This window comes from Mercenaria mercenaria, chromosome 16 (assembly GCF_021730395.1).
Source record: "Mercenaria mercenaria strain notata chromosome 16, MADL_Memer_1, whole genome shotgun sequence".
NCBI lineage: Eukaryota > Metazoa > Mollusca > Bivalvia > Venerida > Veneridae > Mercenaria > Mercenaria mercenaria.
The window spans coordinates 33,719,449-33,729,804 of record NC_069376.1 but is presented as its reverse complement, the minus strand read 5'-3'; the positions used below and the strand labels follow the sequence as shown (position 1 = coordinate 33,729,804).

The following is a 10,356-nucleotide window of genomic DNA, read 5'->3' as shown; positions in this document are numbered from 1 at the left end:
CATGTACGTTGTATTTGTGGACAGCTGTTTTATTATTTCTTATCTTTTCTTTCCACTCGTTTGGTATATTATTCATAATTCTATGTAGGTCTAAAAATGTACCATTTACTGAATATATACGTTTTAACTCATCTATCGAATAAAAAATTCCATTTTCATTTAGAAGATCTATATCATTGATAATCTTATTCTTGTAATAAATGTGTTAATATTAATCATCTTTAAACCACTGGAATCGACATCATTTGTTATAATTGATCTCTTTACTCTATCCGGTCCATTATTCCATAAAAATTTAAATGCTATATTATTTAATTGATTAATTAAGATTGACGGGGGATTTGCTATAAACAAATGCACAAATTTCAAAATTACAAGCGATTTGATAACCGTTACTTTACCAAATAAAGTTAAGTTTCTCTTTGACCACGAGCGTATCAAATCTTTGCATTTTTCTAAAACAAGCGGACCATTTAAATCCCAAATATCTTTGACATGTGAAGAAAAAGTTACACCTAATATTTTTAGATGTGTTTGCGACCAGTCTAAATGTAAATCTGGACATAATTTGATCAATGACTGACTCAATGGTCCTATCCAAAGTGCTCTTGTCTTTTCAATGTTTCTTTATATGAGTTATTTTGTAGAAAGTAATGAAACCTGGTAACTTTGATCATGTTTTGCACTATTTAATTACGAAAATGTGTGGAAGTATAGTATTTGAATGTTTGTGTTTCTTTAAAGATACTATAAGAGAGATGGGGGTCAATTTAATGTAATGTTAAAATCAAATGAATAGCTTTCAAACTAAATTTTACACACGCTGTATCTATAGTTTCTTATGGGGAAAAGTTATAATGATATTTTTACTATTATATATATATATATAATTTCACAGTAAAAACTGAAAACATACAAATTAACATAAATGTGGCAGTTAATTAGAAGCAGTAGGGTAAATAGTATCACAACTTTTTAACAAGGTAGTGTACCTTGTGCAAAGGGATATCTAGACTCATTTCAACACTAGAGTCAGAGATAAGAGATATTGTAAATTGTTCAAGAAAGAGCTATTAAAGAGGAGTATATGGTAGAGATATTTGTGTTGAAGAACTCTAACGACTGATGCCAGCCTACTCACTGGGCAGCATGGCAACATAACTTGTCACACGGTTTCATATTTCGGTGCATCGCAACAAGTTTTTCAACGTATCGTTTCATGTATGAATGGATGGAATGAAGTTTTGTATCAGATGGTACATATCTAATTACAATGCACTGAATAAAAAGTTACTGAACGGGATGGAACTTTAGACTAGACGGCGTTACAATGCACTGCGCCGACTGGCTTCTTAATTGATGGGTTGTATATGTACTAATTTTGGCGGAAACCGCCGCCCATAGATTTGTTTCTCTTTTATTTGCGCTAATTATTCTTAATCTTCGATATGTTATTTACTAAGTATTTTACACTCTTAATTAGGTCTTAGTTGTGGTCATATCCAAGCAGTGTAAGACGAATAAATTCAAAACATATGGCTACAAGAAAACACAAACATAGAAAACAAATACATTTAATTTTTATTTCAAAATTTATGATGTTTAATAACATATGTTTAAGCAAGATATTACCCTGTAATATATCAATTAAAGTATCAACCAACATGGACATTATATAAACGACACTTCTCAATACACGTAAACACTTGAAATACAATTAGTCACTAACAGCAGGAACTAATATTCATCATATGTTGGCAATAACACTAACAGAGTAAAAATATACAAACTCATTTGGGAAAATCCCTTTAATAGATAAAACAATAAATAACAGAATGGAAATAAATACACATTAAACGACTTTGAGCATATCGTTGGCTGGAACTTACAAAAATATGATCATAAACATCAACACAAACAATAGAACGGAAATAAATACGCATTAAACGACTTTGAGCATAGCATTGGCTGGAGCTTACAAAAATATGGACATAAACATCAACACAAACAGCAGAATGGAAATAAATACGCATTAAACGACTTTGAGCATAACGTTGACTGGAACTTACAAAAATATGAACATAAACATCAACACAAACAACAGAACGGAAATAAATACGCATTGAAATAAATACGCATTAAGACATTATACGACACTGAGCTAGTGAGGTCTAGAACTTGCAAAATTATTTACAAAAGCATCAAACCTTATCAAACATCTAACGGACGTTTCAAACTCATCTTATACAAATTTGAATGATTCTTCTTGATAAAGTAATGTTAGTTTATGCCAATTTTATGCCAACAATAAAAGTTATAACAAATCAAGACTGAACATTCACTAACCATGTTGAATGACATATCAGCTATTTGTTTTTAAAAGACGCACAGCCACAGTTTTAAAGGATCTGTTGTTTTCGTGTTCTGTGAGACAATCTGTTCTTCCAATTTCCGTTTTGAATTGACCGCATCATTATTGGTTTCTTACATCTAGACATCATACATGATTGCACAAACACATCTTGTTCCCCGACGTGTCTGGAGAGATTCACACGTGCCACCTTTCTGGGCACATCTCCCGGCTGCCGGAACATTTGTCCCCCTGTCTCTTCGCATAATTTCTCCACATGTGCCTTTAGCTTTGTACATTCTGCATAACTTCCGCCTTTGGCATTCCCCATTCTCGAAGAGAGCCAAAACTACAACACAGGCCATCATAAGGACAATTTTTGAGGAAGCCATTTGTATGATATTAATGATGAATTCCTGAACTTCTTTTGTCTGAAATTGAAATAATGATTTATTACAGTCGAAAATTATAGGAAATAAGACTGTTATTGCCCAGTGTTCTGTTCAGAAACTAGCATATTAAATAACTGTACGTGTTTGATATATTATGTTACATTTTACCAGGATTCATATAGCACCTTTTTCATGACAAACACGTTAAAAGGCGCTTTACGCACAAAGTATACATCGGACTTTAGTTACTACAATATTTGTCAAAGGAAAGTTAATTTCTACAGCATCTGTTGATTTCTACAGCATCTGTTAAAGGCAAGCATATATCGGAATTTAATTTCTGCAATATCTGTTAAAGGCAAAATAACTACTGGCAAGTACACACAAGCAAGAATGGAACTAAACAGAACAAAACGATGAATATAGCAATGTCCTTGTATTTATATAACAAAATGTTTACCTTTTAAAATAGTTCTTAAAGCAGACAATTTCTTATGCAACTGCTAAGGTTCGTCTTTTCTTAAAGTCTTCTTTAGGTCTAGAATATCTCTTCTAACTCTTTTCAGTGTTTGTAAGCAGTTACATGTGTCTGAATGGGAATTTTGAAAGTCTATATTTAGACTAGAATAGCCAAACAAGAAACACTTGAGTTTTTCTAAAATTGCGGAGGTGGTCCTTATAACAATCGCTAGATATGCTAGTGGTGAATTGTCTTGTTCTATAATTAGACTGGTTAAAGTTGTGACGATTGATATTGATAGTACATCATGTCATAAACAGTTATATTTCGACGCCCATTTATATATAAAAAAAAACCTGCGGCCCCACGAGACAAAATTTTAGTCATAGCTGGGAGACCGAATGGCGTATTAATATAAACTCTTCCATGAAATCAATATATATATATATATTCGAAAGCGTTTGTTGCGATCATAATATCATAATTTACTATTTGTTTATCATTTCGACATAGACATGAAAAACCGGAATGACAAAAACAGTTGAGCACTGCAAGAGTTATGTTTAAAAATATCTTAAAACAAGAATAAAGTCGTGTGACACATACCCCCTGGAAACGCTTGCCGGAAGTATATAGTCCAAAAAGGGTCAAATTGTATTGGCTTAAAGGTATATGAAAATCCTTACAAAATGTTAATGGCCTTTTGATGTTTCATTTGATGGCAACACGGCGCAAAATCATCTGCCGCTATATATCGTACCTTTAACGCTAAATGTCGCAAAAATTTGTCCACCGTTATATGTCATAACATCAACGCTAAATGTTTTACTCTTTGACAGAGGGTCACGCAAGAAAAATATTTGTGTAAATATTTTGATATTCTAAAGTTTCCACTACATAAATACGGGTTGGTAATAACACAGTATGTTTGTAGGGCTGGGGTAGGGGTTTGGAAAGTGGTGATACAGGAATCTAGGACACAATACAACAAATAATAAAAAACAAAATTTTGTTGTGCGGGGTGGGGGGGGGGAAGGTTAATGTGTGGGGGATGGGGTGGAAGAGTGGGGAGAGAACGTGGGCAGGGATGATGATCATGTATTACTTTGACTTTAACTGTACAAAGAAATAGAACCCTTGACTCACACGTTTTTGCTGCTGTACGGTCTTAAACAAAGGAACACTGTTTAGGTTAATTGGCAGTGGGCGCATCATTAACGAACAGGTCAAAGTCTCGCAAAGGCCTTTTTATTTCACATATATCATACATTTTCCTTCTCGTAGCAGCTTTTACTCAAATGCGTCAGGCTAAACTGGGCTTGGCTGGGCCTAGGCTAGTTTAGCCTACAATTTTGACAGAAGATCACTTGTGTTTTTTTTTACTATTTTTGGTATCGTGCGGGGAAGTTATTGGCAACTACCTACATATAAATGTAAAATTTTAGCTTTGTTACACCTATACATAAAAGTACAGTGATTTGTTTAGGACGCTTCTTTATGTTTTTAATAACATTATCTCAAGCAGTCAAAATAAGATGAAAATGCTTGTTCGATATTAAAATAACTGCAAACAAAAATTTTTCTTTGTGTGTTGTTAATGGTAGCATGACCGTGACTTATTTTCTCCAAATGTTTTGTCAAAACAATTTATTGCAAATGATTCTTCATGGAACCATTCTGTTTAGACTGTTCACAATATATGTTTTTGGGAAAAAAATGACCGCTGGTGGCTCCAGCTTGCTTTAACATGTGTCTGAGCTTTGAAACTCGAGTGATCAATCCAGAACCATCATGACTCTTTTGTTTTAATATTTCGAGCGCTCGGCATATTATCTCGAGCGCACGACATCTTACCTCGATCGCATGACATGTATTCTCGAGCACCCGACATCTTTTCTCTAGTGCACGATACCTTATTTCGAACGAAAAGCATAAACTCTAACATTTTCATCGTTTAATAACAATTCGAAAACAAGCGCAAAACTGTTCAAATATCAATATCACGGTATATGACGAAAACGTCTCACTCCAATATTATTTGGTAAAAACAATTCCAGCATATGTTACAAAACTATCTTGTCATCCGTCGTATTTTGCGTCGTGTCGCATTGTTGTGCTTTGTGTTGTGTTTTAAATCGGCGCACAACATGCGATACAACGCGCGACATTACGGAAAACGACGCGCGACGCGACGTTCAACAAAGATACGACGGGCGACACGACGCATGATATTATTATCGCATATTAGCTAGCTAAAGACTCCATCAGATTCTGTAGTTTAGACCTAAAATACTTTTAGTACTGTGGCGAGTCACGCGTCGACGTTCAAATATCAAACAAATATCAAATGAATTACGTATGTATGGCATCACGGCAACATTGAAAAACAAACATGCAGTTCTGAACAGTAGGCCATTTATAAGCCCTTCCTATAGTCCACGCAATGCATGATCACGCATGCACGCACACACTCACCTAATCTTATATCAGGTTCAAAATTATTGAAAGTAATATCTAAGTTGTAATGACTGTTGAACTTACCTTAGTTATTTTTTTTTCTTCTTTTGCTGTGCGACATTAAGCGTTGGTCTTGCGACATTTAGTGTTTAAGGTGCGACATGTATATATCGCGGCAGATGATTTTGCGACATCTAGCGGTGGTTGCGACACTTAACGTTGACCTTGCGATATATAACGGTGGTTGCGGCATTTAACGGTGTTACGGCATTTAACGGTGCCACACATGTATTAAGCCATTACAAACATATCAAAGTCATTACAGAAAAGCTTGAACAAATTACATTACAAGCATTGTACCATTATGTCACCAAATGAGGCGGAAAGCTAACCATACCCACAATTTAGCGTAATAAAAAAAGATAAAAGAGAAGACATTCTTGACAAGAAAACTAGAATTTGTTTAGAATTTCCTCAATCAACGGTTTGCTTACTGCCGAATATGTAACTTAGAACCATTGGCGATTGGCGCATTTCATATCATATTTTATAGTAAACTTAACTTTATTTGGCGGCCAGCTTCTATATAAACACAATACTATTGGCCATTACATAACCTCCACATGCATATTCATAATGATGAATTTTAATTCATATTAAATACTATATTTTATTAGAAACAGTGTGGATGAATGCATGTATTTATATGTATTTGGCAATTTTGTATTGCAGTCCACTATATTTTGAACTAACACTGTACATAATTGTATTTGCCAATAGTACGTCATGAAACATTTAAGTACATTCTTCGTATATGTATATACCTGGAACAAATAAATAAAAAATGATACTCAGTCTCAACATTCCTATATAATCCATTACTGGCATATTCTATCATTTCTATCATTTTTTATATCATCAACCTTTAGCCTGCAGGCGGCAAGTGGATTTGTTCTTGCGACCAGTGATGACCAAATTCAGTCAGTAAAATTTCAGTGAACACCCTATTTAATAATAAGTGGTACTGCCCAAATTGAACGATAGACCAGTCCATTTTAGAAATTTAGCAGAGTAAAGGTTAATAAGCCTAAAATATGCTATAAGAAAAGTAAATACGATATGACAGGCAATACAAGCACATAAGTGACTGAATTAAGAAATGGTTCTAAAAGATCAACTATTCATCATATCTGTTGTAAACTGATTAATAGCAACTTCTCAAACTATGATCATTAATTAACAAAATTGTTATAAAACCTTCTTAGGGTAATGTACATGTTCATTATAATTATAGGTAAAATGCATACCTTTATATGTTTTAGAACCTGTTCATCCCATTTAATCTTTAGCCTGCTGGCGGCAAGTGATTCTGCCTTTTGTGTATACCAAGATGAGCCTGCACGTCTGCATTGTTCGCTGTTCAGTCAGTAAATTTTCAGTAAACACCCCTTGGAGTAATAAATGCTACTGCACAAATTGAATGATAGACCAGTCCATTTGAGAAATTTAGCAGGGTAAATGTTTAAGGTTTATAATACTAAACATTTAAAATACACAGTAAAAAATCAGCTATTACGGACTGCCTCGACACAAGAAAAGTGCTTTGTTCTCCAAATATAGGGCACCTTACCAAAAAAAAAACAAAAAAAAAAACAAGTCCATTTCATTGAATCATATTATTTGCTATATCTCCATGGCTGAAGGTAAGAAATAATGTTGCACAAAGTAAACGTAGCGCTCTGGCGGCTGCCGGCGGCTGTTACACTATAATATTCTAAACGTTCATTCAATCAGGGTCAATACTAGATATTCATTTCAAAGTATCTTCAATACACAATTCGACTACATCGAAGGGGAGTAATTCCGAATGACTCTTAGCAAGGAATTAAAAGAGTTGTCCCGCGAAGATGTTAATACAATAGAAACAAAGATATCCATTCAAGGCATATTTTTTTCGAGTGTGAAATAAATCCAAATAGCATTTTGTAAATAAATAAATTAATAAACAAATAAATAGATAAACTCCTACATCACAATGTATATTCACACGTTAATGTGTTCTACATATTTGACGTATTGTTCAATTTCACATGGCTCTTGGGCTCCGAAACATGACACGATCTCGACAATTAGTGTCATATCCGGCCCATTCTGTTCATCTGTCCCCACACGAGCCAAATCTTAGGCAGTCTTTGTTCCCAAGGGACTCTGAATGTTGGTAAAAAGAATGATCTGCTTTCATTATGAAAGGCTGCTAGAAATCTTGTGTGCTGTCCTGAGTTGAGAAGTCGCCAATATGGGTAACCGGTAGAGGATATAAATACAATTACAAATAAATACAATAGGGTTATTATAATAGTAGCTCGATTTGTGATGCTGTATTCGGCTAGAGTGGGTTTTGCCAGATCAGATCTCACAAGGCGCGCAAGCGCCGAGTCTGATCCGACCTTGCAAAATCCACGATCCCTGCTCTAGCTACTGTTATAATGACACTTTTATTATATACATCTACATTTTTGTTTGTTGTTTTGTTATAGACGTTCATTATAGTTACTTTAAAAAAAGGGGAAAACACACACACACACACACACACACACACACACACACACACACACACAAACAACACTTGACTGGTATTAGTCACAAACAGTATTAATTGATAATTATCATACGTTTGAAATGGCAAAATATTGTTATGTTAAGGCCCGGTCACACCGACCGAACTTTGTTGGAGCGTTCCTGGAGCGGTGAAAAAAATTCATCACCGCTCGTTACCGTTCACCACCGTTTAACAGAAGTTGGTCCCCGTTAAGGCAACGCCGTATACGCTCGGCCACCGCTGATGGTCCCTAGCTCCTACCGCGCCGAAAGTTTTGAGCTGCACAAAATATTGCGAGCGGTGAGGAGCGGACAATTTTCCGCTCCGGCAAAGTTCACCACCGCTCTAACAACGCCCAGTCAAGTTTGGCACCGCTAGACGCAAGTTCGTGGACGCTTGGGTCCGCTAGGCCAACGCAGAAATCTTGAACGCTGGACCACCGCTGCTTCGCCAGCTTTGCCCGGGCGGTGATTAAACGTTGCACAAACTTTGGTGGAGCGGTTGTAAGCATTTTACGAGCGGACACGGGATTGCTGGAACGGTGTCGGGCGTTGAAGCAGCGATCCATTGCGGTGATGAACTTTGGTTTGGCGTTGGTATGGAGGTGTCGGAGCGGGACCAGAATTTGGCTATAAATACGGGGAGAAATGGACCAGGAGCCCATTTGGAATTGAGCTGCCGTTGAGTGCAGACCTCATTTATATCGAATTTGCTCAAAGTTACATTAAAACTGTACTACCATGGATGCTGAGAGACTTGCTATGATTGGTGCACTAGTCCAGCAGCAGAATCAGAACCTCCTCAGATTGCAACAAGCTGTTGACAGAAGGAGAAGAGAGAGAAGAAGGAGAGACAGAGTTGTGTGGGTCAGACAGTCAGCTCCGTAGTCAAAAGCGGTATGCCGCTAAACCAACTTTAAAACCCCGCCGAGCCAACGCACGCATGCGCGGAACGCCGCTCTATCAACGCTCGCGTCACCGCTAAACCAACGCTCGCTACCGCTCGCTACCGTTAAACCAACGCTAAAGCAACGCCGACTTCAGCGGTGCACCTCTAAGGCAACGCCCGTGTTTTCGATTTTTTTCCCATTTTGTGCGCGGTGACGAGCGTTGTCTAAATTCCGCCCCCTCTCCCTACCGTTGAAGGAACGCTCCAACAAAGTTCGGGCGGTGTGACCGGGCCTTAAATTGTGTAGAATAACATCAATAAATAACAAAATGAATAAATAAAAATATCATTAACGCATTTAACAACATTGGAGACTATAAGTTACAAGAACAACACCAAACCATATCAACCATCCAGCAGACAAAAACAAAAAAACAAAAAAAAAAAAACAACAACATAATCTCTATTTAGATTTCCATGTTAACTTGACAGCTTCAAGTTCAATATACAATATAAACAAATATTACTAAAAAACAGCATCTTGGTCTCCAACGTGTTTGAAGAACCTCGCACGTGCTTACACACTGGACACACTTCCCATTTGCAAATACATGTACCAGTTCTATGTGTCTGGGGAACATCACACGTGTCACCTCTCTGGGTACATGTCCCGTCTGCCGGAACATCAACCCTGCAAGTTATTTGCTTTATTCATACTACATAACCTTTCTGCCCGTGTCATTTTCCGGTCTCATAGTGCAACACGCAAGCTTCATGCCATATCATGGAATCATACTATTTGATAAGAAATACGGTTGCACAAAATAAACGTAGCGCTCTGGCAGCTGCTGGCTGTTACACTATATATTTGAAACGTTCATTCAGACTACATCGAAGGGGAGTAATTCCGAACCACTCTCGGCAAGGAATTTGAAGAGTTGTCCCGCAAAGGAATATGGGCGAAAAACGATGTTAATAAATGTAGTCATGCGACAGAAAACAAAGGTATTTTTTTTTTCGAGTGTGAAATAAACCCAAATAGCATATTGTAAATATATTAATAAACAAAAAAATAAATAAACTGGCATTGTTAGGGTTCAAGCCTAGTGAAAAATGACACGATTGCGACAATTAGTGTCATATCCACTTCTGTTCATCTGTATCCACACGACCCAAATCTTAGGCAGCCTTTGTTCCCAAAGGACATTAA

At 36.5% G+C, this 10,356-nt stretch overlaps 1 long non-coding RNA gene across 1 annotated transcript; it reads right to left on the bottom strand.

Moving 5' to 3' along the window:
- Nucleotides 1–1,569: 1,569 nt before the first annotated feature.
- LOC128549849 (uncharacterized) lies at nucleotides 1,570–3,372 on the bottom strand. The gene is made up of 2 exons (XR_008367978.1): nucleotides 3,203–3,372; nucleotides 1,570–2,781 (listed from the first exon to the last, which is right to left on the bottom strand). It is a non-coding gene; the product is annotated as an uncharacterized LOC128549849 (long non-coding RNA).
- Between the last annotated feature and the right edge of the window lie 6,984 nt (nucleotides 3,373–10,356).